Source organism: Rhopalosiphum padi, chromosome 2 (genome assembly GCF_020882245.1).
Source record: "Rhopalosiphum padi isolate XX-2018 chromosome 2, ASM2088224v1, whole genome shotgun sequence".
Classification (NCBI taxonomy): Eukaryota; Metazoa; Arthropoda; class Insecta; order Hemiptera; family Aphididae; genus Rhopalosiphum; species Rhopalosiphum padi.
Window position 1 is genome coordinate 42,400,001 of NC_083598.1, and position 27,430 is coordinate 42,427,430.

Here is a 27,430-nt window from a genome sequence, read left to right on the forward strand (position 1 = left end):
GAGTATTATTATATATGCCTATACCGTTTTTTATGTGTATATTTTTTTTTATTTTTCGGTAGGTCCCATTTTACAAGGTCGCGTTACCAGTAGGTACGTCGTTTTGTGTGCTTACGTTTTTCCCCTCCGGACGAATAACAATAATAATAACAACGACGACGACGACTATATGATATATAATAAAAAGGCGCACATAATACGGGCACCCGTGTACTTTATGATCACATTATGAATTCGTAGGTTTGTATTAATACTTACGAACGACGACACGAGAAAATTTCCTGAAATTTCACGGCGCGATTCGACGGTATGTGGCCCGCTGATAATATAGTTGTTATTTTTTTTTTTTTTTAACCAATAAACTATTACAATATATCAATATATTATTATTGTAATACTGTTATATATATATAATATATTTATTATGTACATGAAATTACGGTGTATGGAGGTCATTTATTGGGGTGAGGGGAGAACTGTTGTATCTAAACGCTGCCAAACGTCTGATTCGCAATTCCCGTCACACACACACACGATGCAATAACATTATGAAGTTGTCGGTCTACACTTTCCTAATATATTGACACTGTATAACATTATTTATTATATTACTATAATATAGCGAGTGATTTAATTTTAAATTTAAAAATACAAACCTAAACATGTACAGTTTTGTTACAAATCCTATGTATACCATCTTCTAAATTTGAAAATATAAAAAGTGAAATACTCTTTAAATGGTTTTTACCTATGATATACCTACACTATAATAAAATATTTTAATACCTTAGAAAAGTGTTTGCAATCAGAAATTTAAATTTCTTACCAACATCACTATAAGTATCCGCCAAAATACGTTATTATTATCATAATTATTAGCATTGTTGTGTGTTCAGCCGTCGCAGGACGATGCAGCGTGAAATTGATTTTGCAAACATTCTCCTAAGCGTGCATACGTGCGACTGGACAAAAACAAAATTTTTAAACGACACCGTAAAAACTCATTCTTTTACATATATTAAACGCACACGCCCCTACAAAACACTTAAAAAATATCGGTATATTATTTATTATTTCTCGAAATCGGTCGGCAACTTGGGTACCTACCTAAATATAGACGTACGCCGCACATATAAAAATAATATGCATATTGTAAATAGATGTATTATACTCAAGACGGGGAACACAAGTGTATAGAAAAAAAATAAAACTAAATATCGGTTAGCTCATACAAAAATATTATATTCGGTATCGTAATAATATCTACTTACGATATTTTTGATAAATAATTCATTTTAATTTTTAACGCTATTTAAATTATTGTTTGTATTTATATACGTACTGTGACTACGTGGTTCCTTCGATAGTCTGAAATGTATAAATTATTTAACTAACCGAATAGTGACGATGAATACATAATTAAATGTCGGACACTAAGAAAACGACGTACATAACATAATATACACCGCCCTACAATATATTTTGAACGTACAGAATTTAAAATATACAATGGAGGGAATAAAATCTGGTTTTTTTTCTAATGGCGATAAATGATAATTAAGGCTCAGATTTATTTTGTGTGTAAATACATTTTATTGACAAATATACCAAATATCCTATGGACGCATTAATTGATTTTCGAGGATATTCGACATTCGATTTAAATCGTAGTTTATTGAAATCCGAACGTTATTAGTGTTAATAGATTATTGGATTTGAGTATATGATTTAAAGTTCCGTTGGTCGTACCTAACACCGCCCATAAACCGTCGATAAATTCTTGGAATATGTTTGGCGATCAAATAAGAATTATTGACTTAAACGCAAAATATACAACTCGACGATATCATGAATACAATATAAATTATGTAATAATAAATAATATCCATTGAATTAAAAAATAATTTTTCAGTTTGAGAATAACTACCTATATATATATATATATATAGTATAGTGCATTATATAGTGTACCAATTGAAACGATGTAAGCATAATATATCTAAACCTAACGAACGTCAGGCTGCAATATTCGAGTTTATATTTTAGACGGATAGCAAGTACACGATAACGCGCAGGCACATTTGAAAGGAACGATATGTATTTTTTCTCATTTCTGTCACGTTGCGGGGACAGGCCCTAATAATTATTCCAACGTTTAATAGGCTACAATTCATCATCATATTATTATATTGTTATTGAGTTTTTGAAAACAAACCTTGTGTGTGTTCCGGATAAGAAAGAGGTTATCTTGTGTATCCGAGACGAGCGTTATATGATTACGGCGCTATGTGTGTGTTCCATCGGGCGTATATATTATAATATAATGGTTTTTATCGATTTCTTCCGCAAGACTTAAACGTCTATTATTCTGTCCATACAACAAACACATTACATCCAATATATTATCATTATCTATTCTATAAATGTATGTGTATATATATATATATATACAATAGCCGATTTAATCTGTTTTAGAAACGATACACAGCTGATTCTGTGTATTATAGATACGATATTATATTATGTACTCGGATACTCGCGGGTGACAAGAGTTTGAAACGAAACTCGCGTGTTTACATAATATTATTATTATTATTATTATTACATGTATACGATAAAATAGAATTTACATGCCAGTTTTAAAAATCCTTCGACACGATATCGTCGGTATACATAATGTAACATGTACATCGTTATGTTATACATAATATCCAAGGCTAGGCGTCGACGAATTAAAAATTTTAATTAAATTAAAACGTTAAATTCATATTAACTAAATCAAGTAACTCGTTACTTATTTTTATTTTTTTGCTCTTAACACCTTGGTATTTATTTTAATATTTCTGGTGCCCGCCACTACCTAAATTTGAATTCCGGTATTGGATGTTTCGAAAACACACGGGGTAGACTTTGTATTAAAATACTTTTTTACCGATTTGAATGCAGTTCAAAACATATACCCACAAATTATAACACACTCAAATGATGAACAGTTGTACGTGTATGACGTATAGTGTTTGTGTTGTCATTGGATTACTATTCGATTGGTCGGCAGTTTGAGTTGTGATTGTGACAGTGTCATTATGCTTGTGTTCATTTTTTAATCAAGTTATAACAAAGCTTGGTTAATTTTATAATAAATTATTTTCTTTAACTTAACTTTTTCCCTTTACACATTCGATAACTGGCCCAACCTTGATAATATCTATATGTGGTACGATATCGTTCCTTCACGACCACACCTCACTATATCGTATTATGATATTGTCTCGTACTCGCTTATACGATTTATGTTATTATTATCATTATGCATGTGTGTATTATACATGCACTCGAGGACCGGAGAGTGCAGCAGCACACCACCTTCAACCCCATTACAACAGACACCTAGCTCGTCGTCCTCGACCCGTTCTCATAAATCCTTCCCGAAACCCGTCAATCAGATACACACATATTATACGTATACGAACCTTGTACAACACGTGCATTACACATAATATTATTATTATACACAACGACCGAGTACGATACGATCACAGAAACTATACGAGTACGCGGTGACGCTTGGTGTACAGTCGAGTGCGGAGCGCGTCTGTCGAGCGTTATTATTTTTCCCATAACGACGACACAGTGTAAAACATCATGTTTATTATTATTGTCGTTGTTATCGTACAATATGACGCTGCGCTACCCTTAAGCCTTTCTCGCGCGTATATAATGTAATTACCTTATTCGTGCTGCGACGTGTGTCCCTCACCCCACGATCTAGATAGTGTATAATGCGTGGACCGTCGTCAAAACAGACGCAATGACTGTCTATATTATTTATTATTATTATACGTACGGGGGTGGGAAATCATTATTCGAGCGCCACCATAGTTTATATATTATATATCATAATATTATGTCAGTGTACCTACATAGTTAAGCAAAACGTATTGAAAAATCGTCTATAAAACGCATTTTAATATTACAGCCGTGTGGTCTTCACCTGCAAACCATCACACCGAATTTACTTTGGAAACTGTTCTTACAGTTACAATTTTGAGTGTTTAATAACATAATAATATTATATGTAATTAAAATCATTATCGTAGGCCGAAAATGATTCGAGAATTTAATATAATTTTTGATGATTTAAAAATCGAAACTACATTGTAAACTCTTTTAAAATACATTGTATCGGTGAGGATCGCATAATATACCTAATATATGAACTTGACGCGATCGCCGCCAAATTTGTAATTCATAAGACTATATTTATATTACAGCAGCTTTCTGATGACGATTTTCCGTCAAACTTTTGTTCTTTTGGTATATCAAAATTATGTCCATCCCTTAATAATAACGTAGATCCATTTTTACAAATTTTTGTAAGAATAAATTTAATGTTCAAATAATGGGTTTACAAAAATAGTGTGCTATACTTGTTTTTTTTTCAGATTTTAATTTTTTCTTTGTTACTGCTTTATTCATCGTTGTATTTTCGTGTACTCTACATGTACGGTCCATTATATTATGTACATTTGATTGCACTATATGGTCTCCTCACAGCTCTGCGGCTTACTAAAAGATTTTGTTTTGTCCAATTCGAAAATGCGACGCGTTTGTATATATGCATAATGTTTAGTGTATATCCGAAAAACCGTAACGGTATATTATATTCACACACACACACGTACACTGCACTCCTGGCCACATATGTCGCCAGTTGTGGTCGACGTCGCCGCACAGTCACCCTCCTCTTTTTTTCGAATACAATATGTGTGTAATTTAAAAATAAAAAAAAAATAAATAAATAAAACATTACTATTCTCACTTATATAACTACCCTCGTGATAAAAACTTCCACCAAAGGGATGAACTCGCGACGGTCGAATAATGGTTGGCCTGACCCAAAATTTGTATCGTATATTGCGTGCGTGTACTTGTAGTATGCACACACAATGGCCCCTCGTCACGCGTAATTGAATAATAATGCAATAATTGAATCCTGTACGTACAATAAACATTATTATACATATATATAAGAGAGTATACGCGTTATTATGGTAAATAAATTAACCGCGTTTGATTAACCCATATTATGTGTATATATTGTACATAATATATATGTGATCGTTGCGCGCGCACCAGACCGATTTTGTAAGAGAAATGGAAGAGAGTGAACGAGATGGAGAGACTATATACAGAGAGACATAGAATATTCTGTACTGCAGCTGGGCAGAATCGCGTCGTAGTATTTCATCTCCACCGGCCGCGGACATCAATTAACGCAACGGAAATTTACGAATCCGTTTAATTACACTATGCACTAGCAATACTTATTGGCGTATTGCGTAATCGTACAGCCTCTCCACCCACCCGGCAACGACACGCGCGCGCACGGGCGCGCACATACACTGGCCGGCAATAAATCTGTAAAATCGTAGTCCTCGCAGTTGAGCTTTTGTTGTTGTGATAAAAAATTATGATAATTATAATTATTACCATCATAATTATTGTCGTTTAATTATTATTATATAATTTATTTACATTTGCATACATACGACCGTGCGATTGCGGTAGGTCGAATTATTAACGACGTGCGTCGGGTTTACTCCATTACACGTTGCGCTCGAACGTTTCGATTTTTTGTCACGAATATTGCAATATATTCACCAAAAGACAACCAAACTACACTTATTCCGACAGTTAATGTTGTGTGTCTGTAGGGACGCCGCTCATTGACGTGTATATGTATACAATATACACAGAAACTATATGTATCGCAACATAACTTATAAGTTTTAAAATTCGAAACGAGTAGAAACTGTGATTATATACGATTTAATCAATTATAAATAATATATGATGTACGCATGTAATCATGTAGACAGTCTTCGACATGGCTCGTGTAGGATTGTAGCAATTCAAACGGAATAAATATCTTCATTATTCGTTAAGAATTCACTAAATAAAATATTTCGTCTTTGAATCGCATCGATAATATGTATTTTATTATTATGTCGCAATTCATACATATTTATTACTGAAATAGAATTTATATTTTACTTGGGGTCACGATATGGTTACGAAAACCGTGAGAGTTTTCCCGATTCAAGTCGACTAAAATATAAAAATATTCAGAAGTAGGGCCTATTTTTGGGTGTATATAATATATATTATACGATTCGTAGGTATAACGAATTTCTCGCAAGTGTGTTATAATTTCTAATAATTTTCAAGATTCACAAATGAACCAAAAAATTATGGTAGCTTTAACTTACAGTCAATTAATACCTATATAATATTATCATCATAAAATGTTTATGGAAGTTATTAAACTGATTTATGATAAGAATAAATAGAACGCAATCTTGAAGAAAAAAAATTCTATTCGAACATTATGATTTATGTAAAAACTGAATGTACAAGGTTACATACTTTGCGATGTTTGATACATAAAATGTTATTTGACTTTGTGTTCAAATAAAGAACACATTATTTATTATAAACGCCAAACGACATTTTTAGATTGTGTAAATGTTTAGTGTCAATAAGTGTTGAAATACGAACAATTACAAAAAATAGGTCTTATACAGTTATTAAAATTATAATTTGAAATAAAATACATACACATCGAACACCGCTGGACGCGTGTATAAAACGAGTGGAAAAATCGCTGCACGTTTCTAACAAATACGCAATTAAAATTGACTAAAATTAATTAGAAAATAAATCTTGAACGCTGAATTGTAATATAATATCGAAATAATGATTACGCGAGCGTTCTCCGGGCATTTAAAAATGTATAATTGCTGGCACAATTATTTTTGCGCCTACACAAAACAATATATTATAATAATCCGTCGACATCGTGTAGTACCTACATATGATATTATTATTATATATGACGGAGTCAAAATCGTACGCAGATTCGTCGTCGTACAAGACATACTATTGATCGATCCTGTAATTCGATTTTTTTTTTCATTAATATTAGATAATAATGAATCCGTCACTATGAATTATAACTTACTAAAATCGAAATAAGATATACTATATCTACGTGTTGCATATTATTTTATACGTGTACTATATTAATTTTTGAACGGTCGAAATAACGATTTGAAAACATTGTTGCGATACGAGTTTTTTTTTTTTAATAGATTTTATGCTCGTTTGAGATTTGATAATTAAAAACGACCAACTTACGAGTACCTCTGTGTATATTATATTTTAAGGACCAAACTGTTATACCAGTTAAATAAATGCAATAAAAAAAAATAAATAATTGATAATATTATATTATATTGGTATTTTATCGTTGACGTATTGCAAAATCGTAAACGGTTTAATTGCACTTTACAAACTTTCCATGTCTATATATTCGCGATATCATGTGTTAAAACTGGTGTAATTATACCACCTGTATCTCTGAAAATAATTCTTTGACACAATAATTATTTTACTTAAAACACTGTAATGATTAAAGTAGGATTAAAGTTTAATCCACCCGATTATAATGATTTTTCAAAAAAAAATTTCTTTATATGCCTATGATGTATATTATTATACATTTTTACTTACTTATATGCAATTTTTCAACCGTTCAATTATCAAACCATTAAAATTCTATGTGACTATGTGACATATATACGTAAATGTTAAATTTTATATTATCTCAATCGATTCGCTACATGTACAAAATACAAATATCTCAGAAACCTACGTATATAATATGGGTTGATTTAAAAACAATATTATACATTTTTGAAAATCGAGATTTATACAAAGAAATAACGGAAAGTTAAGGGACAGTTGCCGTTTAGTTGTCTTTCTGAAGTTTCATTTAGCCCCGAGAGTTATACCTAGGAGCGTTCTTCCACAATTACCTCACTACCTAAGTTTGTTTGTTTTTAGTTAACGATAAGATATTAATATAGCAACTAATCAACAGAAAGCTTTAAGCCTCATCGACTATCGACCGACTGTATATGAATACTGAGTAGTACTGAGTAGTATGTCAAAAGTGAATCCCTGATGTCGACCGTTCTGCATACTGAAAAAAACGTTAACTCTAGACATTTATTCACCCAAAGTTCCCAAAGTGGTTTCTAATCATTACATATTATATACAGATTATCAACGGTTGATGTGGTTGGCGTGGTATTATTTTTTACTTACCATCACTCCGTATTACAATGACATGGCTTGCACACAACGCACATACGCTAATGTAATATAATATTATAATGTTTACGCTTTATTATATATAATATATCAACATAGTAATATGTATAGTACAATAAATTATATCACTATTTATATGTATATAATATATATATATATTATACCGATATAAGAATCGCCTCATAAGGTGGAAGGACAGGCGAGAGGATAGGTTATGGTTCGCAGTGTGTGTGTATATAGTATATATATATCCATTATATATTATTGTATACTGCACTGTGGTATATAAATATTATTATTATTATTATTACGGATGGAGGAGGTGTAAATCATCCCGCGCACGCGATTACGACAATGGACTTCTGATTAAAAAAAAAAAACCATCTCACATCGTTTATGTAATATAAACTATATACCTGTGGCATATATAGGTAGATATATGATAATATTATAATATGATATAACGTCCGAGCATGTCGACACGGCCGGTCGTGCCGTAAATTAGCGTCTCCACCCTCGGCTCGTCGTGTATTGTAGACGGCACATATACACACATGAGTCTAATATTATGATAGTGTGTGTGTGTGTGAAAGAGCACTGTCTTCGGTCGTTTACACATAATAATAATAATTTTTACGTACTTTTATTTTATTTATATATTTGTGTGGTAGATACACGATGATAATATTAAACTTTGTATATGTGTGTGTGTGTGTGTGTGTGTGTGTATCGTCACAGTAGTACCTAAGTCGCGACTACCATTTTTTTTCCTATTCGGTTCGTTAATATTCAAAAACGCACGCCGACCATATAGTATTGCCGTCTCTCTCTGTTTAGGTAAAACAACCGCGTCCGCGCGCACGGGGACACGTGTGCGTTTTTTATTATTATCGGTAGGTGTATATGTGTATATTATATTATTGTTTTTGTGTTTTTATTTTTCCATTTTACTACTAGAACAACCACTGCCGACGCTAAAAAAATATATTTTCAGACACCGGGGTGGCCTCGTAAACATAATACAGCATTGTAATTTGTAATATACGCAGCGGAAATAATGTTTTTGCTAAATTTAAAACGAATACGATACGTATACGTACTGCATAATGTTATTATATAACTACTCGCCAGTCCGTGTAAATTATTTTATAAAAATAAACTTTGATTACTTCTGTTTTTTTTCATCTACATCTATAGCTGCACGATTACTGACGATGTGTTAGGATTTTTTCCCTATACTGTACGAGAGGTTTCAATCAATTCTACTTAGGATTTTCTTTAAAAACACAATTTCCTAATAATGGCACTTAAAAAACCAAATAAGTCAAACCCACATACCCAACTTGTAAGACTTATATGTATGTAACGAAAAACAAATCCCTTACTAGAATATCACCAGTACGCTGTAATGTGAAGTATAATATAATTTAATATTATCCACGCAGAATAATTTATGAGAACTTATTGTGCTCGTTTCGAAAATCGTTTAATCGCGCTTTCTCCGCGCATATATGCACGCAGCGTATAAAAGTATTGGACATTAACTAAGTATCCCGCATAAATACCATAGTATAAATAAATATTTTCTACCGTTAACGTGTTACATAAAATCAGCCTCGTCAACTTGTATACTTATTATAGTCAGTGGTATCACGAACATTTTAACAAAAACGAATTATTAAAGTTAACCTAACCATTCACCCATGTAGCCGTGTATACAATTAAGACCTAACTATGTATATTTTTTTTCAATTATAATATAAATATTGATTCTAAAGTCCCTTATTATATGCAACAATACTGCATACATTTTGTTGCCCATGTGCCAACTTCTAAAATAAATCATCAAAATATACGTATTATATAATGATAATTTATCACGGTAAATTAAAATGAACATAATATTATTACTTATTCAATAGCGATAATTAAATAGAAAAATATATTTTTACAAAAATTAATTAATCATAAAAAATTGTTTTGAGAAATTAACCCGAAAAATAAAATTATGTATAGCATATTATTATGAATTATGATCGTATATAGTCGTAATGCAGTATAATAATAACAACGACTAAAATTTATAATATTATTACGACGATGACGACCGGAAAACGCGTATGAGTTTAAATCGACGTGACGATGAAGTTTTTGGACTTGTCGTCGCTGTTTATTTTTGATTCGTTTTTTTTTTTTTCATAACATACACAAACATATTATTATTATAATATTATGTATAGGAATACAAATTCGGCGACGTTCGACCGGAAACGATTAGCGACGGCGACGATGCGATGCTGTCACACGTGTGCGGGGGAGGAAGTTTTGTGCGACGCGTCTTCCCGAAAATAAAAAATAAATAAAACGGTGGAGCAGCGCGAGCGACGTATTATAATATTATAATAATATACGCGACGATGGCGAGCAGTAAAAAAAAAAAATTCGTAAAAGCGTCTCGTACGATGTATATAACGTGAACGTATACACCCAATACAATATTGCTGCAGTGCGTGCGTGTTGTAAACGCGCCCGCTCCGCGGTAAAGCACTTAACGCCCTTTTTCTTCATTTCTTTTTTTTTTTTAGCGCACGTGTTTGGCTAAATTCCGACGGGTTAAATAGACGGTTAAAAAACAGTAAGACCCGTATTACTGGTATATGGTTTAATACGCCCTCGGAGAGTACGCGACAATAATGTGTGTATAATGGCAAACACGCGCAAAGCGATAATATATGAAATTTTTGTTTGCGACTGTCACAGAAATTTGCGCTCCACAATAAACCTACGTATACAACACAACCGCGAATCGTATGGAAAATACGTACACTTATCGTATTCAATTTTACCACACTATTACAAAACATAATATACAGTATAGCACTCGTATACGGAGGCAGTGGAGGCACTCGCAGATTATCGACAGCCCCGCTCGCTACACATGTGCCGTTCACGTGTGTGTGTGCGTGTGGCTCGCCGAAAACCCCGAGGAATACACCACTGCTGCTGCTGTCGTCATTTTATGGCCACGGACGACTCCTCATCTGCGTAGGTAGTTAAAACCCGGTAAATAGCTTCAGGTCCAGACGCAGAGGCCGTCATCGTCGTCGTCCCCCGTGAAAACGCCGTGTACCAAAACGACGGTTATTTTAAAAATAGAAACACTATACAGGACAGGACAGTGATGATGATCCTTTAAGTATCAATCAAAAAACAAAATTGTAAACGATTTGTTCGGGCGTGTACGTCATTATAACAAAAGTTAAAATTGATAACATTTACCAGTCTAGACTCTAGTGTCTAGTATAACTAAAATTGTCGACGTAAAACCACATTAAGTCTTAAACAACTCAAAAAGTAATCGCTCGAATTTCGACTTAGATTCATCGACATTTTCAAAAAATATCATACATACTCAGAAATTAGTAATTTAAAAGGGTGGTTCTTGATTTGAAAAAATAAATGTGTATCACCAATCACGGCACCACACAAACATCAATACATTATTTAAAAAATCAAAGTATCTTAAGATATGGCTTTAAATGTTGCACTTAAATGTTTCAAAAATAAATTTATTAAAGGACAGATAAAGAGCGTGAGCATGCTTGGCGGCGAATCACTCTGTATAATATTATTATGTACAACGCTGCGCTGTTTTATTATAATATTGTCGTGTACTCGTGTGGTTTTGAACGTTTCGATAACCCAACGACTACACGACACGGAAATCTCGGACATAACAAATATAACTACACAATAGGCTCTTCTCCACATTAACGCAATAACGCGTGTCAAGCTATACAGTCGGATTTTAAGAGAACGTGATGATTTTCTCTTCTCTTCTTTTCACTTAATCGCACCACCGTAGACCTACGACATGGTTTATTATCCATCATTGTTGGACGATGAGCAGTCTTTGTAACATCATTACGTATCATATAATATATATATATATATACACACACACACACGCACACTATATATATATATATTATATTATATTATATTATATTAGTATATTACTATCTTTATTGTTATTGTTATTATTATTATGAATTATAATGATAATAGCAATACTATATGCGCGCCTTTTCGACCCGTTTAGCCGGTCTAACGCTCTTGAAAAAAAAATGACCAAACCATTGATTCGAATAACGCTGTGTCGCATTTTACGCCTTTTTTTGTGATGAAAACGAATGGTATATTTTTTATAAATATAATATTTTTAAAGCGTGTCGCATCGTAGTCACACACGTGCAACAAGAATACGAAAAAAAAATATTGTCTTATACCATTGCAGCATTGCCGAACAATAATAATTATATTATGTTAAATCAGAATCATACCTCATCGCGAGTATATACTCTGCATCATAGTCACCATATGTTTTGTATACAGAGTGATTCGTACAAAATGTTCACTCCCTTTGTTTCTTGAGAAATGAATTTATTCAAATTCTATTTTAAAATTATTGAGAATTTTTGTACTACTACTGACGGTACAAAACTTATAATTATCAAATGAAACCCATTTTTTTACTGAATATTTTTTTAAAACATTGATGTATTTAATTCAATGAATTCTAAATTTGACCGAGTAATTTTCGAGTTCTTTAACTATATGTGTACTAAGGATAATAAGTCATGTTATCACTTTTTAAGATAAAATATGACGCTATATATGATGAATTTTAATAATTTATATTAATCAATAAAAATTTATAATTTGTAAAATTTGTCCAAGTATAATAAATACTATATTCAATATTACATATATTTAATATTTTTTTAAGCCCATTAATGACTATTATGCTTTATTTAAAAATTTTAAGAACTGTATAAGTGTATAACTACTAGTTTGAATTTTGAATTAGATTAAATTAGACGACCACTAAATAATTTACAATAAAAAAGTGAGTTTTTCATTTAAAAATAGAAGTTCGTATGGCCACAAACCACTCCTTGAATAGTACAAAAAAAGGTAAAGGATTTAAAAATATAGTCTTTAAGTAGGTATATTTAAAAACTCAATCATAATTTGAATACATTCATTTATAAAGTAAAAATTTGAGGTGAACATACTTAGTGAATCACTCTGTATACTATTTGTATTATAAACCACCCCGATAGTATATTATACAATAATCCATACATATATAGATCGTCGGGTCGCCCAGTTGAACCGCGTACGCTGCGTTCCTCCGATATGTAACTGAAAAACATACGAAACACGTGTGGGAAACGTAAAATATTATATTACCTCTACGATTTCGGCTGGCATAATTATGCGTCCTACTTATTATTACAATACGATATTATAATGTCGTATCCAATTATACTTTAAATGAGTGAAATACGGAAAATGTGAGCTACTACACATAATAATTGCGCAACAATAATGATGGTGTGTGTGTGTGTGTGTGCGGGCTGGCACTTAGCAGTGGAATACGATCGTGTCGATTTTAAAATTCGTCAGCCTTTGTATACTAATACATATAATAGGTACACAACTCCTTCATAATTTACACGACAATAATAATCATAGTTTATTAACTCCGTTTTACAAAACGTAGGCGTATCGTATAATGTTTAACTTTTTAGTTGGTATAATTATTTTATTTTTGAAATGAACTATTAAATTTATATATATGTGTGTGTGTGTGTGTGTGTGTATGTATGAGATCATTCGTGATTCATTTTAGTAAATATAAGTAATGTTCAGAGTTAACTTATTTTTAAATAATTAATAATTATTATAATCATCGAAAAACATATTATAATATTATTGTAATCGTTAATATAATTAAAAAATATCTTTTATTTTTGAATAGGTAGTTTAAAAATGTAGTGTATCTAATTATAAATAATTATAATATATTATTAAAACGATAAGTAAATAGAAAGTAATAGCTGTTTCTGAAAGGCTATAATATGATATTATACCCATTATACAATGTATATTATAATTTATAACATGGATTAATGTAATTATAACACAAGAGTACCGTATTATAAATATATATATATATTATATATATATACTATGTATATATAAACAACTTAACTGCACACGCAATCATACTATACATATTTTTAGTCTCGATCATAAATCAACCAATGCTCAATAATGAGCTTAGGACGTTGTAAATTTAATATAAATATTATAATGTTTTATGGAGTTCTTGTGGAATCTTATAAACGAAATCGGCGCGTGCATGTCAGGAGGCACGTCATCGTTTTGAAACACACACATTTTAAGATTTACCAATGTCATCAAAACACGTTTGATAAGGTACGCGTCAAACGATACCTACTTCTGGTTACAGACCGCTTTTATAGAATTCAAAAATATTGTTTGTATAGCTAAATTATTAAACGACGATTCGAGGGGTTTATAATTTTTGAACAAATAACTGTTCGATATATTATCGAGAATCATCGAATGCGTGGAGTAAAGTACTGCAGCGAACAAGATTTACAAACGGACGTATTTTCAGATTGCGTAAACAAATTCATAGGAGTCAAACGGCCCAAACATAACCTATATCGGGCGGTGGGAAGAGGAAGGAGCGAGAATCGGAAGATAATAAAAATTTTCGAATATATTTTTCCGGCCATCACGCGAGTTTAGGTAGCTCTCGGTGTCGGAGGTACCTACGTATTTACCCGTCACGCGGACGATAATATATATGTGAAATCCGATATTAGACGATATTTGCAGCGTGCACAGGATCGGATCGTTAACGCAAATTTGGGGACGGTGCCCGCTTATTATTACCTACCATTCGACATTCGTTATTAATTATTTTATTTCGTGAAATATCGCATCGAACCCGACATCGTTATTATACGCATTATACACTGTACAGGGAGTAGGCATTATATTATATATTATACACACCGCGCGTCGTGTTTCAAATAAAATATTCGCCCGCCATGTTTTAATGATGCTGCAGATGGATACGCGCGCAACTCGTGTACCACCCGGGCATATTATAATGATACACATATATATACACGTATTTACTATTATACCATTATATAATATGGTATACCAACAATTTATTTTTCGTTTTTATATATATTTTCCCCATATATCGGTGCGATGCCAATGTCGTGCCATGTGAGTACGACATACGAGGGAATAACAATATGGCGTGTGTGTGTGTGTGTTACGATGACCGCTTTCGAGTTTGTAAAATAATGTGTACACAACATAATGCACCGTAAATTTATAAAAACTTTATCTTGCTGTAGTCTACAATATATACACTTTGGCCCCAGCCCGGTAGTATTCATCGCGAGATTAGATAAAAACGTCGTCCGATTTTGGTGTGACTGTTGGTCTCCCGAGTGTAAATAGGAATATACAAAGAACGATATCTATATTTTTAAACGTTCTCCCCGGCATGGCTCTGTTATTGATTTACTCGATCGTTTTTGTAAGTGTTTAGCTATCCAAAAAGTCGAGACCCGTATATACGTGTACATAGGTATATACGCATATAATATGGGTGCAGCGTTTCGGGGCGAGAGCAAAGGTAAATAATATTGTAATAATACAGGTAGTGTCACCGAGACACCGAATAATATAGGTGTAGATATGGTATATGTATACCCAAGGTCCGATAGCCGGTCGTCACTGATGTGTCACCGAGTGATCGTTACACCGAAAATCCTATCGGACTCACGCGATACTCAATCAAATTGATGTGTTATTACAAATTTACAAATATTATCGACTAATTTGTTCAAAAATGTAGTGCAATGCCAAAACATAAGTAGCAGCTATTATAGATCATAATGTATGGGTTTGTTACACATATTATATTATTTATTTATCACGTCATCGTGTCCGGATACTAATCCAACCAGATCGCACGTATCATATAGATTATCATTAATATAACATCGATGCAGAAATCGCGTGCATCGGTGGAATAATATTACAATTACTCGCGCAGCATAAACCAGCATTTTTTTACCGGTAAAACACAATGTACCAGCTATATACCTAAACGTTATGGATATTATAACGGTGTACGTACATTATAATATACGTCATTACGGCATCGATACACGACGATATCTGTTTATTATCTGTCCTGCGCGTGGCCGTCACGGATTTAATGGTTTTATCAACACCCCATAATACTATGATGCACTATACGGTATACACATCACGCGGAATGAGACGCGTACGTACATATCGTCTGCACAGCGTCTCGGCCCGGTGTTTATATACATTAGTATTAGTATTATTATTATTATTATTATTATGTGTGCTCCGTGCCTCTGTACATACACACACACACGTGAACACTAACACACCCGCGTTTTATATTATAAAACAGTATATTTATTACGTATATTACGACGCGATACGCGCGCACGCGCCTCCAACAATAACACGAAATAATATAATATTATTGTTGTATTGGGCCTCGACGATAGTCCCTTATCATCATCACGCTGCATCAACGCATACGCACACGCACACAACACCTGTTTGAGCCCGTCAACCACCCGGTGGCGGACAACCCCCGGAATAAACTCACCCCGCACAGCGTGCACATCCCGTGCTGCTGTGTCGAAGGACGAGTTGTTTCCCTAAAATAGCCTGCAGATTTTTATAACGTTTTAGCTGTTACACGAGGCAAGCGACATATACGATATTTAAATTTTCATATTTATAGGTACACGTCATATCGCAGTGACGATTGAGACGACGACGATGAACGACGTGCCAGCGTGTGATGGACGGGAGATTTCAACATGTATATAATACATATGTGTAGATTGTAGGGATATAGCCGTATAGGACATGGGTACCTGTTAGCTGTTCGAAATCGTACCAAATAATACGCGATAAACTCTCGTTATATTGCCGCTGTACTTCCACGCGACTAGACAGCATAGGTATAAGGATTAAACAAATATAAACGCGCGTACCTACAAGATAAAGAAGGTTAAGCAAATACCATATTATTACATTCGATAAACGGTGTTTGATTTAATATAACATTACGTCTCGTGGATGGATATTTACTATTTTCCGTCTCGTCTGTAAGGTGTACACATATAACACGTCAACAAGCTTATTACATATATATATAGGTAATATTAATATACGAGTATTATAATTCGATCGTTGTACGTAATATATAAAGATGTTTTCTGTGGGTACAGATTTAATTTCCCGTAATACATATGACATGGCGTCGCATAACCGGTACTTGTAAGTTACTAAGTTGTAATAAATAATGCTATTATTGAGACATTACATTCGAAACTCATCGCATAGACCGAATTATTTTTTAATCGTATAATTGGATTTTGGAGATTATATTTGTACACCTGGTGAGTATAATTTATATAGGCTTATAAACTAGTAAACAGATTTATTTTTTTCCCTAAATGTATTTATTATATTTACCGACAACACTTGTGATTTCTTTTGCTTTTTTATCAAAACCATCGCATGCGTGGTATGTATAATGCGCGTGTATTTATCAGTAAAACATATTCCATTTAAATTATATTTAAGTGTACCTATACATATTTTGGATCATAAATATTTAATTGTTTTGAATTAAACTCGACTATTAACGATAAGTATATGTTTTGTCCGTACGTGTACGTCTTATCGAAATCATATTACATTAACAATTTGAATGATCGAATATAACTTTTTTACGACCGTGAATATTATACACGCGAAGTATTGAATTATTACAATATTGTTATTATACACTTAATTATAGTCTATGAGTGGATTAAAATATATAAATTATAGGTGTTCCACTGTTGACACTTGAGGATAGGTACTCAAAGGTCAGATTAATGATAGAATCGTAATTTTAAACACTCGTCAATACTGGACTCATCCGTGTATTATATACATTTGAATTTAAAATCTAAAAAAATATTCATATGAAATATACATAACCGTTAAGCTATCAAATCAAGTGACTACACTCGTATTTTATTATGGAATATGACTTAATGGTTATGGTCCTAATGTTTGGTTGCCGGTCATTGAGTTAATTATTATTGTTCATATAATATAGTGTATAATAAGTCTTATATACGACCGCAAGCACCATGTGATAAGTCCGCGTGCAGTGTGTGTGTGTGATCAGCATGTGAACGGAGCTCCGATCACAATTATTATTTTCACAGTATAATAATTTAATTTCGAGATTCGGTGAGCTGTCATCATATTGAACTCGTAAAAACCGTATCGTGTGACGGATTTACATTATAAACGGCCGAAATTTATAGTCTAAACGCGAGTCGTTATGGCGCGTAGTTTTAGGGGACGAGAAATACATATTATACGTATATATATATATAGTGTCAATAAAAGTCAAACGGCACAAAGAGATGTTTCGTGATGTCCGACCGGCGAGATGGATTTGTTTTCTTTTCCCTCGAACCGGATATAGGTACTATCCACATTACACGATGTGATGCTGTGGTCGCAAAACGTCTCGCTCTAGCTGTGGTATATTATTACTGTATAATACAGTGTAGTGTATAGACGGACCGTTGTAGGATTAAAAGATTACGTCCGCGGCACGTTTGCGAATCGTAACAAGTAACTCGATACGATTTTATGGAGTATATACGTGGGATACACACTAAAGTATGGGATTTCGAGCTCATCAACAAAATGTGTCTACCGAATTTGAAACATTTAAATGCGGTTTTATTCGACATAAACTGCCTGTCAGTCTTATGAATTTATATATAGGTGTTAAATTTATATACACAAAATAATTAGTTGTGATACTTTTTGTTAGTACCTATACTTAAAAATTCTATAGATTTGCATATATTTATATATAACCGTATTACCATATTAACTTAAAAGTCAATAAAAATATTTTATAGTTGAGTTATTAAAGTAAACGATAATTTTACTGATTGATTAATAAAATTAGTACACACTACATATCATATCTATGGATAAGAATTAAATGGTTCGGAATCAATATGTCTGAGCTATATGTGGCTAATAATTTAGGTTCTAATATCTTTGTGGAAAACATACTGCACGTTGTCATGTGATCACGATGAGAAATGTGTGTCTTATGAATCTTTTACATGGACATGTAGGTATATTAATGTGATAAATATGAGCTATGAGCAACGCGGGGAGGCCGAGGATATGGTGTTTAAATGTGTTACAATTTATGGCGGCGGCCACTATATTATTATTATGTACGAATGTGGCGGTGTTCGAGAGAGTAGGAGAAAACGACTGGCTAATGAATTATTTTGAGCCCTGATTTTTATTTATACGTGGCAGAGTCTATATTATTTCCAGAACCTAATTAAACTGGAGATTTATAATATTTCCTTATGTATTATATATATATATATAACTACCGTGAAACTTTTTAATCTTATTACGAGTTCTACACTTTTTATTTTGAATGAGCAGGTAATACCATAACGATAACGGCTTTTTAAAATCTAGAAAAAACTTACTACTGATACTACCGACTTCAATTATACGAATAGACCAATTAACCTATATAAATCTGCATTACACCTATATATATATATATATGAAGAAAAATGTGTAAGTATTTATGAACGGTATATCTATAAATATTTTTTATATCTAGTATAAAGATTGACTGAAAATAAGAAAATTATCAAATATTGCCTACAATTAATACCTCCATTTAATTTAAAATTTAAAATTTCAAACAAGAAAAACAATCGAATTGTTCAATATATCTATATTTGTTGTATACAGGTACACAAAATAGTTATAGTCATAAGACTATAACTTTTGTTACAACTATGCATTTTAATCGAATACCAATCGTCGGAGTATACCACATTTAAGGGTGTATAATATAAATTCTATCTTTGCTGCAACGTGTTATTGTTTACACCGTGCAATGTGTTTTCTTGCGCAGGGTTGACATGGTTCACATTTTGGACGTTTCGAGAAAAACAGATGGTACCAACGATCGACCCCGCATGTGTCCTCCGATCGAAAAACATCGAGCGATGATTTGCGCTTAAATGCACTTATACAGTATATGTATGATATATATAATATAGCGTACATGGACCTATTTATATGCATTATAATATATTGCTACTCAATGCGCCGCCAATGTCAAATTTTCAGTTGAAAAATAATGGTTAGTCTGAAAACCAGCGATAATCACCTCACTAAATTAACTCTATTTTTCACCACCATTTTTTGTTGTGTGACGGTTATGATTAAAATATAGTAAAAAATAATTATTAGACCAGCAAATTTTCAAACGTCTGCGCAGTACAAGTGTCACACACATGCAAGATATTTTGTGGAAACCTACAGGACTAACTATGTATTATATAACAATATAAAATGCAGTTGTATACATAACAACAAAAAAAAAAAAATAAAATAAGAAGCTAAATGTACGAGCATAAAATCTTACTTGGCGAGCTGACGAATTGTGGTCTAGTTTGTTATTATGTGTATAATAACGCGCGTGTATGTGTGGTACAAAATAAAACGCCGGTCGTCAGGCGAATTCGCGGGACTCGACGAAATCCATGGTCGAAACGCGTATATTATTAGACCGGTGAGATATGTATGTCTTATATGTGGGAGTGTTGTACACGCGATTTTTCTGTCTATATAATAATTATATGTAACGAGACAAAACGATTGAGGTAAACGCACTGTGTTCGATTTCGATTAATTTTTTTTTTTCTAACGACGAAAAAATTGCACAAAAAAATATCAATACGAAAATCGCGGGCGAGCAAATACACTGTTGCGCGAAACACACGAGCGATACGACGGTCGGGTGGACTGTGTCTGCCGTGTGCCACACGACGATGATGATAATAATAATATAAACACACTGTGGCGGCGGCACAAGTACTATTCTTGTGTTGCGCGCCGCCGCGCTATATTATCCTTTGGCCAGAGTCGGGGAACGCGCCGCTGCCATTGGTCCGCCGCGCCAGGGTAAACGGTCGCCCTCCACCTCTACTGCCGCCGGCACCACAGACGCCGGTCGTGCGTACAAACTGAATAAAAATAATAATAAAATATACGTATACATTTATACATATATATCTATATGATTGTACGCCTAAGTCAATGATGAGCGCTTCAGACGGACATTTTGAATACATATGTACAAACGTTTTATGACAAAGATGCGTTATAGAAGGAAATTACTGAAAAAAATTCATACTATTTTCCAAAATTTTTTAATAAATTTTAGTGCCTCGTGCACACCGAATAAATATACAATCATTATATCAGATATATTTTTAAATTTAGAAAAATTGAAAATAAGCTGTTTCAAAAAATACACGTTTAACATATATTAAAAAATTTAATTTCTCAAATATTTAATTTTTGAAATTCACCTAACTCATAACACTCAATATATACAGCCATATAGGTATATTATTACTTATTATTATTCCATTATAAATTATCAGTATAAATATAGGTACCTATCTATAATACTATTGGACCATTATTATATAGTTATACAATTAATATTTTAATATCTTTAAAATAAAATGTAATTTATAACTTATGAATCATAAATGAAACATATAATGAAATTATATAAAATTGTAAAAACGAGAATAAACAAAGTACCTATATATATTATTATTTTAATAAAACATAATTCTGATGGAAATTATGCTATAATGCTCAACGTTATTTTAAATATTTTAATTAAAATCAATGTCGTCATATTTGGCTAAGTTTCTATAGCAATACGTATATCGTATACTTATAGATTAGTTTTTTTGTGCCTACAAGTACTTGAAAATGATACTATTTATTATTAACGTGACCAAGAGATGACCAAATAAATACAAGTTGATATCCAGGGAAAATCACGGAATTGGTATAATATAAAGTAAACAAATATACAAGGATCTTAAATGTATTTAACTAGTACTCACTTTTAGATATTATTTTATTAAGTTTCATGGATTTTTTTAGTTTTTTTGGTTTTCTATTAAATTTCTACAAACAATAATACTTATAAGTTATAAAACAGTTGAATGGAGTTTTAAATCATAAATAACTGTATACCGTAAACGTACGGAGTTCAGTAATATATACATATGAAAGGTGTTGCTATGCCTATAATGTGGTGCAGTGAATACTAATATGTTCTGATATACGAGTATATGTTGTGTTGTGTTATTGTATTATTGGAGATAGGCCATAGGCCTTATAGTTAATTGTGTATAAATATATTATTATTGTATCGGTCATAAGGTAATCATATTCTATTTGTACTATTTGTTTGTGTATGAAATGTAGAGTTGATACCTATAATGTAATAGGTATAAAACTATATATACCTACTACCTAGGTATCATATTATTGTCTAAAATGATTATATAAATTATAAGCTATAATAATATGTAATACGAATAAAAATTAATTAAAGTTTTATATGAATTATCTATATTTTAAAATAATAATAATTGTAAATGATTAGTGAAACATAAAAAATCTATTTCATTTTCAGATATCTAATCATTTTTAAACAATATAAAAAGTATACTTGCGTTTATATATTGGTACAACACATTTTCCAAAAAGTAGCTGGAACTTGAAATGTTTTTTTGAAATATTACCGCCGCTGTGCACGCAACAAGAGATGACGGCCGTTTCGATCGCAATTTTTTTTTTCAAATCGAAAAACTTTTTCACACAAATACACACATTATTCATGGTATTATCCGTCCATTTACATATTACATCCAGATCCAACCATCATCAAACATAATACTATCGTATTTGCACTATGCCTTCACAGTTTAACAAAAAACCGCGACAAAAAAAAGTTTTTTTTCAAATTTTCTTTTACATAAATACTTTATACCCGTATATACACGCACATCAAATTATCGTAATATAGTTCACGTATATAGTATAATAATTAATAATATATAGTTCCGCGCCCGGTCTCATACTGTTTAATTGATATTTAAAGTATGATATATAATTCGATTTTTATATATTAAAATATAATAAAACGTTGCTAAAAATGCTCATTATGTAATAAATGGCCCCTCCATAACATGGTTATCTCTCGAGATACTATACGCGTGTTACGTGCTTTTCACGATTATACTATGTAGCAGCGTAGTATAATTTTCTTTGACTATGATGATTTACTCCAATTTATTTAAAAGTCATAAGTCAATAATGCCGTCTACGTATATAAGTAAATCGGTATGTTGTAAGATGTTTATATTATATAGATATGATGGTTATATTATTATTTTAAAATATTATATATAAACAAATATTAAATGGTATCTATAGATAATTCAGCTGATTCGTTTTCTTATAAATTGTGTACACAATTTTATATTTGTAAATAATCACCTGAAATTATAAAGTTTTAATTATCATTTGAATAATATAATAATATTAAAAAGTTAACATTTTACAGTCGTATACAGTCATTAATCAATTTAATTATATGATAAATAAATTTACTACAATATATAGTATATTATAATAGTAAATAATAAATACGCGTAGTATACCTATACATAAACATATGAAACTCACATTATAATGATGATATAAGATTTGTATGTTTATTCCGTTATCAGCTAAAATTATGTTTTTTTAAGCTAAATCTTTATTTTATTTTTTAGTGCCTATTTTATATTATCAAAATAATTATTCTTAATAAAAACCAATACTATAAAAAACAAATAATATTATAATAAAATATATAATACATTTTAATTTGAGTGTTTAAAAACCTATTTTTAAATACACGAATACAATGACAACACATTAAATTATACAAAATAAAGTGATTTTTAAAATACTGAATAAATTATAATCTTAATCCTAATTAAATAAAAAACATGAAATTCTCATTTCTCATAGTAGTATAATGTTGAAATCAGGGTACGTTATTCGGGAGTATTAGCGGCGCACTCGGTCAACGGGCCGTATAAATAGAACAAGACTGCTATACTCGCTAACACCAGTGGATCAAATATTATTTTTAAGTTCACGCGAAAACATAATATACACATATAACATATATATATATTTATATTTTATAATATATATGATAATTAAATATATTTCAACTCAAAGATATAAATATATTTTAATTAACCGAGAAAGTACAACGCATTAATATCTATGTATAATAAACGTATACTTTTAATCTACTAAATAAATTAAAAATGTGTCAAATATTTATAGGACAAATCATTATTCATGTACCTAGTACTGCCAGTAGTATTTATATGTTATAACTATCAAAGTGTATAATATATAAGCTTTATTATTAATATGTAGCTATATATCATATTTGTTAAATGTAATATTTTATTATAATCTAGTTTGAATTAATTGGTTTGTTGAAGAACGTCAGTTTTAATTTTTTATTCAACACTTTCAAATTTAAAATCATATATTGATAGACATTTTTTTTAATTTGTTCCTATATTCTTCCAATATATATATTTTTTTTTAGAAATCAAAAGAAATGGTTACAAATTAACAAGTTAAACAAATACAGTTTTGATTACCTACCTCCTGTAAGCTAAAAGTTTGTGTTGGAGGTAGCTAAGGAGTTACAAAATTTATAGATATAATAATTCAACTAGGTAATTTCTAATATATTATCTAGTATATACTTATATAAACATAAAATGAAGCATTATGATACCCATCACATATTTAATATATATCGCCGTGTATGATGTACGATATCTAGAAACTAATATAAAAACAAATATCGGGCAGTGAGAAATTTGGAATTAAAATTATAAAAAATTAAATAAATTTATAAAAATGACATGGCACGCTGGTCAATTATATAATAATATGTATGGTGGTATAAAACATACAATTACTCAAAGTTGCCTAGAACACAGTTATCAACCACCACTTGGTATAATAAATATAAACTCGTAAATAACTTGTTTTACGTTCATTTGTTTATTATAAATAAAACATATGTTCTAGTTTTATGTACTCAAAAGTGTCATTATAACGTAGAAATTAAAAAAAGTATCTATATTGAGTAACCACCTAATGATTTATTTTATTTTAATAGCTTTTTTTTTTCTTATTGGACATTGGAACTTGGAGTGTATATTTTTTATGATATTTTAAATTATCAACGCAACCACTAATTTCGTTTATATACATCTATAAATTATTTATTTTTATGTTATGATTTCACTAATAAGGTGATTTATATTTAAATTTATTGCTTACGACCATTATTAATTCAAATTAATTTTAAAATATCGGCATAATAAAACACGAAATGTAAATTAAATTAAACTATCTTACACATATTTATAGTATACATTATGGTAATTTAAATTGAATTGAATGTACCTATCTGGCATCTGCACTTACCTAGATATACAATAATAATATAATATTAATAACTAACTTCTACGCGTTTATTTACACATTTAAAATTATAGCTATGACTATTATAATATGCGTATTGGTTATTGATTAATTTTTCTAAGTATATATTATTATTTACAACGGTAAAAACGTTTAGAAATCGAGGAAACTTTTTTTTAGAAACACTACGATGCTATAATATTTCATGCCGTACAACACACTGTTCGGGGGTTGGAAATAATGACCTTATACCATATATACCATACCTACACTATTTAGCGTGTGTATATTTTTTTTTCAGTTGTTTTCTGCCGCGTTAATTACTATACATACGTTATAGTTACGCGTGCGTCATTTTTCTGCACCGTATACCGATGCGCATCATAGGATAATAGTACGTATAATAATATATAGATAGGTTAGGTACGTGTTGCGTTTCTGCAGACATGTGTTTGAGATAAAATGTCAAAGAAACGGTTTGAACGCGGCAACGACGACTACGATGACTGTCTGACATAACATAGATATACAATTCTGCCGGAATCAAGATGTGTCCGGAAACTCTGCATTTGAGACCTTAAGCCAAATTAGCACGTGCCCTCGCGATGAGCTTCTGCTTATAATACGGCCGGATGACACACAATCCCGACGCACGGTAAACAAGATAATATTATACTACATATACGACGTTGGTAAGCGTATAAACGGAAAAGGGGAGACGGATTTAGGGCACATATGTATAAAGGTGCACGCACGTTTACTATAGGATATAGGTATATTATGTGTTATATACAATCCGGTAGATTCCCATCTGAACGATACGTAAAGGTGCTCGGGGGGATGTAAAAACAAAAAAAAAATATGTCTTTAATTACGATTACATGTGTAAGTTCTACAACAGAGATGAGCTGTCGAGAGTCGACGCATATTCATCGGCCGTCCATTCACGTGTACTCCAAATGGTCGCAACTGGAACAATAATAATAATAATAATAATAATATTCGTCGGTAGGAATCGTCGTCGTATACTATATATGCATCTATATAATACATGTATATACGGTTTTATGGGTTTCTGTGGGACCAGAACGTTGTTCTAATGATGTGCTCGTCTATACAGCTACGCACATATATATAGATATTATATTATGTGTGGTGACTCTAGTCCCGCGGACATTTGATGACCTGCACATGTAGCACACACGCAGCAGCTCATCATCGTCGTCTATATACATATGCTATTACTATATATATATATATAGAGAGAGAGATATTATGTGACCCGAAACGTCATTGTTAGCCGTTTGAGTTTTCCGAAATTCGAACTACAAGAAAAAAATATATCCCAACCGTTTATGACTTATATTCGGCTTCAGTTTACTTTTTGCGTTGTGTGTTTCAAATGTATAACGTTTCCAAATGTTTTTGACGTTTATACTCCAAGATGGAACGTCGTCCAAATACAGCTAAATAATATTTTATTAAATATCCAAAATAATGTATTTGCATTAAATCGAACTCTCGATATGTCGATAAGTATATAATAAATACTTACCTAAGTTCTTGGAACAAAAATATTTAAAATCTTGTTTGCGCGTTTTTCAAATATTTTTATTGATTGATGTATTATAAATATAAAATTGATTATTAGCTAAATATTATTATCCTTCACATACTTTATAGTTTATATAAAAATATTAATACTTATAATAAAACGTATTAAAAGTATGTGCCTAATAATACCTACTTAGTACTTACTCTCTTTTATAATAGATAATTAAAAATAAAATCGTTAAATATAAGAATATATACTTAATACAAAACCTATATCTATATATATATCGAT

General features: G+C 31.4%; 1 protein-coding gene across 2 annotated transcripts in view; it reads right to left on the minus strand.

Annotated features, from left to right (window-relative positions):
• LOC132920130 (fibroblast growth factor receptor homolog 1-like) overlaps positions 1-21,076 on the minus strand; it is a 34,044-nt gene extending 12,968 nt beyond the window's left edge. For both annotated transcript variants that reach the window (XM_060982239.1, XM_060982238.1), the window contains exon 1: positions 20,624-21,076. The gene's annotated coding sequence lies outside the window, so the exon portion shown is untranslated. The remainder of the gene's footprint in view (positions 1-20,623) is intronic.
• Positions 21,077-27,430: the final 6,354 nt, after the last annotated feature.